Source organism: Camellia sinensis, chromosome 3, assembly GCF_055761805.1.
Source record: "Camellia sinensis isolate YWXY chromosome 3, ASM5576180v1, whole genome shotgun sequence".
Taxonomy (NCBI): Eukaryota; Viridiplantae; Streptophyta; class Magnoliopsida; order Ericales; family Theaceae; genus Camellia; species Camellia sinensis.
The window spans coordinates 177368732-177377500 of NC_138963.1; the positions used below are offsets into that span (position 1 = coordinate 177368732).

Sequence of the window (8769 nt, forward strand, 5' to 3'; positions counted from 1 at the left end):
CCGTAAATAACATTTGTGGTATTCAATTCTATACATGTTATAATTGCATATGATACACATTTTTTTGAGAATATGTACCATAGTATTCCTCATTTATCTATATTATGTATTAAGAAAAATAGGATTTACAATGAGAGGAGTCTTGTAAAACTCAAAACTCTCAAAAAAACTCCATATTGGCTAACTTTTTTTGAATTATTTTTTAAAAATCTTATTATGTCTTGATTTATACATTTCAAAAAAAAAAAAGAGTTAATTAATCCATTTATAAATTTAAATTTTAAAATTTAAAAAGAAAAGCTAATTAATCAGTTTTAAAATTATAAAAAAAATCTTATTATGTCTTGATTTATACCCATTTATAAATTTAAATTTTAAAATTTTAAAAAGAAAAGTTAATTAATCAATTTTAAAATTTTTATAAAAAAAAAATCTTACTATGTCTTGATTTACACCCATTTATAAATTTAAAAATGAAAGTTAACTAATCAGTTTTAAAATTTTAAAAAAAAAATCTTTCACTTTTAGTGAATCATTAAAAAAAAATCTTATTATGTCTTAATTTACACATTTTAAAAGGACAGGTAATTAATTTATTTATAAATTTAAATTTAAAAAATTGAAAAAGAAAGTTAACTAATTAGTTGTAAAATTTTTAAAAAAAAATCTTACATTTTTTATTGAATCATTTTTTAAAAAATCTTATTATATCTTAATTCATACATTTCAAAAGGAAAGTTAATTAATTCTTTTATAAATTTAAATTTAGAAATTTGAAAAGGAAAGTTAACTAATCAATTTTAAAATTTAAAAAGAAAAAAAATCTCATTATGCCTTAATTTACATGTTTAAAAAATAAAGTTAATTACTCCATTTAAAAATTTGGAAAGCATCAGTTTAAAATTTAGATTTTTGTACTATTAAAATATGGAAATTAATTCACATCTTCTTTAGTTTATTTTTCTTGATGTTTAATTTTTCAAATATTTTTAAAAAAAATTATTAACTAACTTTTATTCTTTTATAACGTGATTGACGATTGATTTTAACTACTTGTTTCTCCCACTAAATATTACATAGTTTTTTTTTAGATAGTGGATATTGTACGGGGAGCAAATATTCAGACGAACCCGTGTTCCTTTCTTCCAAGCTCCGTTTCTATCCGATCACCTGCGTGCACAACAGCAATGAGTTACTCGGCGGTGTGTGGCCGGAAAACTCCTCCGACGATCAAGTTAGACACACACACAGGGATAGAGAGAGAGAGAGAACTGAGTTGGGTGTAAGTATTTCCTTTACCAAATGTTCATCTGTCCCAGCATGGGGGCGCAGACTCGCTTATATACCTTCTGCACCTCAAATTTTCTCCCACTCGTCTCTCGACACGTGGTGCTGCTATCCCATCTATCAGCACAAATCTTGCTGAACACCACCTAACCAAACTGCCAACCCACTCTACTGGGAGCTCGGCAGCCGGCCTGAATCTTCTCGGCTATCAATGGCCGTGCTGTGCAGCTGGCCAGAGCGCTCCGCTCGCCGTGTTCAATGAGGACCGAGCTCGTCTGCATCCCGGCATAGCCGAGCTCGGGACAATTCATACTGGTTTTGCCACCAGCCTTCTTGCATGGCTAACTCATGAACCGTGGAACAACAACGCCGTTCCTGGCGCCGGACATCTCACTTGCCCCGCCTCTATACCATGCAGCCAAGTAGCTCGGTCTAACCACGCCTTGCCTTAACCGAGCAAATCCTTTCAGGGCACGGGCCGCGCTACCTCGACCCAAATCTGTCCGGCCACTACCACGGCCCAATCCAGATCATAAATTTCCCTCTCAGATATCAATATAATAATAGATCCAAAACTCCTTTCAAACTTGATGATGTGTTTGGTTCATGGTTTTGGGTAAATTTTTTTAAAGAAAAAATGAAAAGGTGCGTGAAATTAGACAAAATATAATTATATATTTCATTCACATTTCATTTCTTTTTTTTTTTTTTTCCTTTCTCATTTCAAATTTCTATCCAAATCTATGAATTAAACATAACATAAAATTGGATACATATTTTCCATACTGAAAATTTTAAATTAAAATTACTTTTTAAAATTGTGTAGTACAATTCTTATCACACATATATTTTCATATAATAATGATTGAAATGTATTTTATTTGCTCTCTCACAAATTAATTACAGAGTCAAAGAAATGTGTAAGTCTTAAAGTAAAAATTTTATATTAGAATTTCTTCAAATGTAATTATCTTAATATTTATAAAAAAAATTATTGATTGATAAAAAGTATCGTAAATATTAAGATTACTTTTTTTTATTATTTTTATGATATTGAGTTATTAAAATATGATGTATCATACTTAAACCAAGAATTATTGGAAAGAAAAAAAAAAATTTGACTCGAATTAAATTTTCTAAGCTAATTTTTAACATTCAATCCAATACTGAAACCCCCAAACTAGTTTGTACTGGTCACGAACCAATAAGAATAATTTTTAATGATTAAGTAAACGTCACATTAGCATAAATATTTAGTTTAACACTACAAGTCAATTCTAATCCATTTTCATGTAAGAGTTATGACATATTACAATTTACAATTTTGAGGAAACAAATTTTTAAACTTTACAAAATAAGAAAAAAATTAGTATATTAATAAATGTAATTTACTACTATCATGTGGTAAATTACAATTACGAAGCTTATAACATGAAATGTATTTATATTTTATCGTAAATATAATTTTTGTAATTTATTCTTTAATTTTTACTATTTAAATTATGACATGTAATTTTTTATTAACAACTTAAATAAAATACACAATTAATAATATCAGAATAAAAATATATAACTTTAATAAAAATAAATTAATTTTTAATTACTTATTTATACATGTCCATTGCACGAGTAACATGTTCGTATTCATTAATTTTTAATTCCTTATTTATACATGTCCATTGCACGAGTAACATGTTCGTATACATTAATGTAATTTTGGGAACAACGTGTAACATCTGCGTAGATGATACGTAATTTGGTTCTGCAAACACTCTCTACGTAATTTGAGCCATCACTTTCGGTTGGGTTTTGGGTCAGTTTCAATGGGTTCGTCCATTTTATGGATATTTTATTCTATTTCCAAAATATTACATATAATTTAATTTTTATAAAAGTGAATGAATTTTATATGTATTTATATTGTGAATTTTATTGTCTTTTGTTTCGATTGTGAAAATGGATTAAGAAATTAGATTATGATAAAAAGTCAGTTTTTTAGCTTTTTTAACAAAAAAAGTCGGTTTTTTTTACCCAAAACAATCCAACTTTTTGCTAAAAAGTCAATTTTTTACTAATTTTCCAAAATACCACTATGTATAACGTTGCGTTTTGTTTTTTGCGCCCTTTTCTGTAGCATTTGGTAAAATTGTTTTGACACTAATTACAAAATAACAATGTGCGTGATTCAAAAGATTTATTTAAAAAATATTTATAAAAATAATGTGTAATCTAAATTGTTAATCTCACTTCATAGCCATAGATTAATTTTTAAAATAATATTCCAATTTTTGCTAGTGATCTACTCTTAGAAGAAAATTATGTGGTGCTTTATACAATTTCTTTAGATTAATTATCCTATGCTTTGAGAGAATTTAGATACATGTCAAGAGAAAATTAATAGTGGCATTACACGTATCAATTGGTATATCAATTAGTATCCTAACATATGTTATGTCATTATCAATTCAAAACTATGGATCTCACTAATTATACCCCTACAACACAAACTATAAAAACTCAAAGTCTTTAAAATTATATTCCATTATCAGTTAATATATTAATTAATATATCAATTGGTGCGTATAATTTTATTAAAAACTAATTATAAATTTACAGGATGGAAGTGAGAATTGTACACTTAATATTTCTTCAATCAAATTGTAACTACGCGTTCAAAAAAAAAAATCAAAATCAAATTGTAACTACTTTTCTCATTTAATTTATTATTTATATAAAATTATCCCTTCTGTTTTTCGGTTATTGGTGGCTTGGCTTACCTGTCTTAGCTTAAGCCCCGATTTGGTTTTTCTCTTGGGTTAAAAAATCACAAAAAGATAAAAAAAAAAAATTGCCATTCCAAAGTCAAAAAATCAAAAAAAACCAAACAAAATAACCAAATAAAAAAAAAAATTCATACTAAAAAAGTCAAAAAAATCAAAAGTTAACTAAAAAAGTCAATGCCAAACAACCCAAAGTCGAGAGAATTATAGTCAACTAAATAAAAATTTAACATGAATTTCTGAATTCAAAAATTCAATGCTACGATAATGGTCCTTTTAGAGGAAATGGCACTTGGGACCCCATGAGATTTTGAAATTAAAGACACAGGCCAATCTCTTGTTTGAAAACTTTGCAGTGTTCATCTATTGTTATTTGGATATAATTAACAAGGGTTTATGCTAGAAAAAAACTAGTAAGGGTTAAATAGGTTATTTCATATGAAAAAAATTACATCATTAAAAATTATAAAATCAAAAGTCCAAATATGTGTGGCTTCCCTCCTGTCCTTCATTAGGGAGTACTATTGGGCCTATGGGGGCCCACCACGAGTCCCGTTTCAATAATTCGAACAGTCTCATGTATAGAACTCGTCGAGTACTATATGCTTATAAAAAATCATATTTATTGGATATCGATAACTATGTGATCAAATCAGATTTTTGTCAGTCGTTTATTTTTCACTGTTCATTTTTTTCATACAAAACTGATTTGATCACATAGCTATCGATATCCGATCAACGTGATTTTTTACACACATAATGTACTCGACGAGTTCCATACATTAAACGGTTTGTATTATCGAAATGGGATCTATGATGGGTCCCCACAGGCAGTGGCAGAGCCAAGAAATTAAGATAGAGAGGACACTTTATAATTTTAATTTTTTTTGGTGATCAACAATAAAATAATAATAATTTTATGAGTTAAATTTAAGCATAAAAATTTAATTATTTATTATTAATAATAATGTGGAATAACTCGGACACAATAGTAATGTAAGTATGCAATTTTAGCACAAAAAATTACAAATTAAAATTTTTAATTTTAGAAAATAGAAGCAAGACATTTATAGCACAAATCATTATAAAATTTGTAGGTAATTAAGAGTATATCTGTGTAATTTCTTTATGTCTTTTTAGTGGATTGTTTTGTGGTTTCTGCCCGTGGTTTTTTTATCACAATTGGAGGTGTCAAATTGTGGTTTTTTCACGTAAAATCGTTGTATCGATTTGTCTTGATTGTTTGATTGGGATTGTTATATACTGCTTAAAATTGATACATAATCACAAATCAATATCTAACGAATTTCTAGATTTTTCAATTAGGAAACAGAAAAAAAAAAAAAAATAGAATGTAGAGTATCTTGCCAGTGTTTAGAAAACCAAAGTACACACTCATGGTGGGAGACAGAAGTTTATAAACCACAATTGTGTAACATATATAATAAAGGCAAGATCAAGCGATGGAAAGTCATCAAGAGGTTCCTTTACAAAGAAACATAATTAAAAATTTAAAAAAAAAATTGAAAAAAAAAAGAAAGAAGAGAAGTTCAATAATGGAAAAGACATACCTTAGCTTTAATGGCTTCTCTTTCTCTCTCCACAGCTTCTCAAACACAGAATACAATAGAATAGTATGGGGGTTCTCTCTTTCACAACCTCTGTAGAGCAGAAGATTAACTTGCCTAATAATAAAGGAATATGTATGTATATATATTAAATATGATTAGATTGCTACACATATTAATGTTGGAAACTAAATCAAAAATACACTTGACTTGCCAATAATTAGATAGATACGAATCTCTTAACAACTTACCATTTCCGTACATTAATATTTGAACCAAAATTAATATACACGCAAGACTTACATTAACAATCACGGGCATGTGTGCGGTATGATTTTCTATAAAATTGTAAACTAAATTATAGATAATAAATTGGTTAATAATCAATTGCGGTTTGAGCGGTCTCAATTTATTATTAATTGATTGAAAAATAATTTAAAACAATTGTCATACATTTGCATATAATATATGACATTAATTTGTATAATATTTTTCATATATGTATAACGGAGCAGAACAGTTTTAAAGATGGATTATAAATTTCAAATTACAAAACAAACTAATCTGCAGTTAGTGGACAGAATTATATAGATTTGTGTGATTTAGCAGATTGGATTATTTATAAAAATAATGTGTAATCTAAATTGTAATCTAATGTTTAAAATAATATTCCAATTTTTGCTAGTGGTCTACTCTTAGAAGAAAATTATGTGGTGCTTTATATAATTTCTTTAGATTAATTATCCTATGCTTTGAGAGAATTTAGATAAATGACATGAGAAAATTAACAGTGGTGCTACACACCAATTGATATATTAATTAGTGTATTAACATATGCTATGTTATTGTCAATTCAAAATTGTGAATTTCGCCTATTATACAAACTATAAGGACCCAAAACTTTTAAAATTATGTTATATCATCCGTTAATATACTAATTGATATATCAATTGGTATGTATAACTTTATTCGAAAACTAATTCTAAATTTATGGGATGGAAGTGAGAGTTGTACACTTACTAATACTTCAATCAAATTGTAACCACGCGTTTTGTTTCAAAAAAAAAAAAAAAATTGTGACTTATGCGTTAAAAAAAAAAAAAACTCAAATTGTTACTACTTTTCTCATTTAATTTACTATTTATATAAAATTCTCCCCTTTGTTTTTCGGTTATTGGCGGCTTACCTGTGTTAGCTTAAGGTCCATAGAATTATAGTCAACTAAATAAAAATTTAACATGAATTTCTGAATTCAAAAATTCAATGCTACGAGAATGGTCCTTTTAGAGTAAATTGCAGTTGGGTCCCCATGAGATTTTGAAATTAAAGAGACAGACCCCTCTCTCGTTTGAAAACTATGCAGCATTCATCTATTGTTATTTGGATATAATTAACAAGGGTTTATGCTAAATAAAATAAAATAAAAAAACCTAATAAGGGTTAGATAGGTTATTTCATATGAAAAAGATTACATCATTAAAAATTATAAAAAAATAAAAATAAAAATAAAAAAAAATCCAAATATGTTTTTATTTTTTTATCTCTTAGGTGAAATCATTGACAAGCGATGCAATTAAAGAAATGAATGAAGTCTTTTTTTTCCACTTGTGAGAGTTGAGGAATAGGATGAGGACTAATTGCATAGGCCCATGCTACAGAGACAGGGAGGAGAGAGGAGGTAACTTTTGGACTTTGATTAGGCCTAACAAGAAAATACTCCTTAACTTGCAAAATAATATAAAAATTTAGAAAACATACTTGAACATGTAAAAAAAGCAGCTCTTAAACTGACTTTTGCTTTAATTTCTAAAGTGAAAAATTGGAAACAAATTGTTAAAATTACCAGTAGGAATAACATTAACTAAAATTGGAAACAATTGTTTACAAGTAGAAATACTATACATGTAAAATTTATAATACATAATAAATCATACAAGCAGCTTAAAATTTTGCAAATCTAGTAACGTTCACAAGCAAAACAGGGTAGAGGAACTTCAGTTGGCCAGAATCCATATATTTCATTAAAGTAAATAATTTTATTCTTACACCAAGGTTCTCCCCCCTCAGACTGCAGCCTCTGATATTTACAACCCAAAAAAAAAAAAAAAACAGAAGGTTGGTGAAATTATAAAATTACATGACAAACAGTTTTCACCAAACCTCATCCACAAGATAATTTGTTCCACATCTACTAGTTCAAATGGACAAATCTGTAACTTCATATTATTACAAAACTTCAGTCAATTTTACAACACATACAAACGTAGAAGACAAGTCTTTCTGCCTACCCAACACTTCACAAACTAACTTAAACAAAACTGGTCAGCATTTTGAACAATTCAAACTGGCTGTAGCAGACAATTTCCCTTTCTACTCTTAGCCAACCAACTAACCCAATGGTCAAAAATATGCAATTCCAGCTAGTCAAAAATTCTGGAAAAGGCAAACAATTACAAACCAAAAGATCTCTTATCTCAATCTGTCGAGTCATAGAATGATGCATCAAACTGCTATCAGGGTTTCAACACATTGCATTTCAAGATGCCCAACAATGAGGTCCACCACTAAATAAATGGGGAATGATAAATCAATTGAAATGCCTAATATCATAATAATAACAATAATGATCTTTTGGTAAATTACCACAGCATTAATTTATCAGATCTCCAAATAAAATGAATCTGAACCAAATAATCACAGGTCAAATAATTTATGCAAAATAAAAATAAATAAGTGAACTTATAGGTCCTTGTTCTTTATTATGTGAATTGACAGAAAAATGAACACTCACAACACAGTAGACAACAAAAGAACTTGTAACCCTAATCAGATCATACCACATGGAACATAACCATACTACCCAAAAATCAAAATATAAGTTCCAGTCACCAAAGGATCAATTAGGCTGGCTTATACACTAGATCTCCTAATTCTTTCAAATGTAACTTGAGGAAGCCCACAAGGATTAAAATATCAAGATGCCCTCAACCAGATACAAATACATGTCACTTTGATTATGTTTAAAAACCAAGGCCTGTCCAAACAGGATGCCCACAGATCATATCATGTCACAAATTTCAGCAGAAAGCTTCTGCATAAATTATAGTATAAACTTCAACCAAATATAAACAGAG

General features: G+C 28.2%; 1 protein-coding gene across 2 annotated transcripts in view; it reads right to left on the minus strand.

Moving 5' to 3' along the window:
* Positions 1–8626: 8626 nt before the first annotated feature.
* Positions 8627–8769, minus strand: part of LOC114283516 (eukaryotic peptide chain release factor subunit 1-3) — an 8492-nt gene continuing 8349 nt past the window's right edge. For both annotated transcript variants that reach the window (XM_028226368.2, XM_028226369.2), the window contains exon 3: positions 8627–8769. This exon is cut by the window's right edge and continues 288 nt beyond it. The gene's annotated coding sequence lies outside the window, so the exon portion shown is untranslated.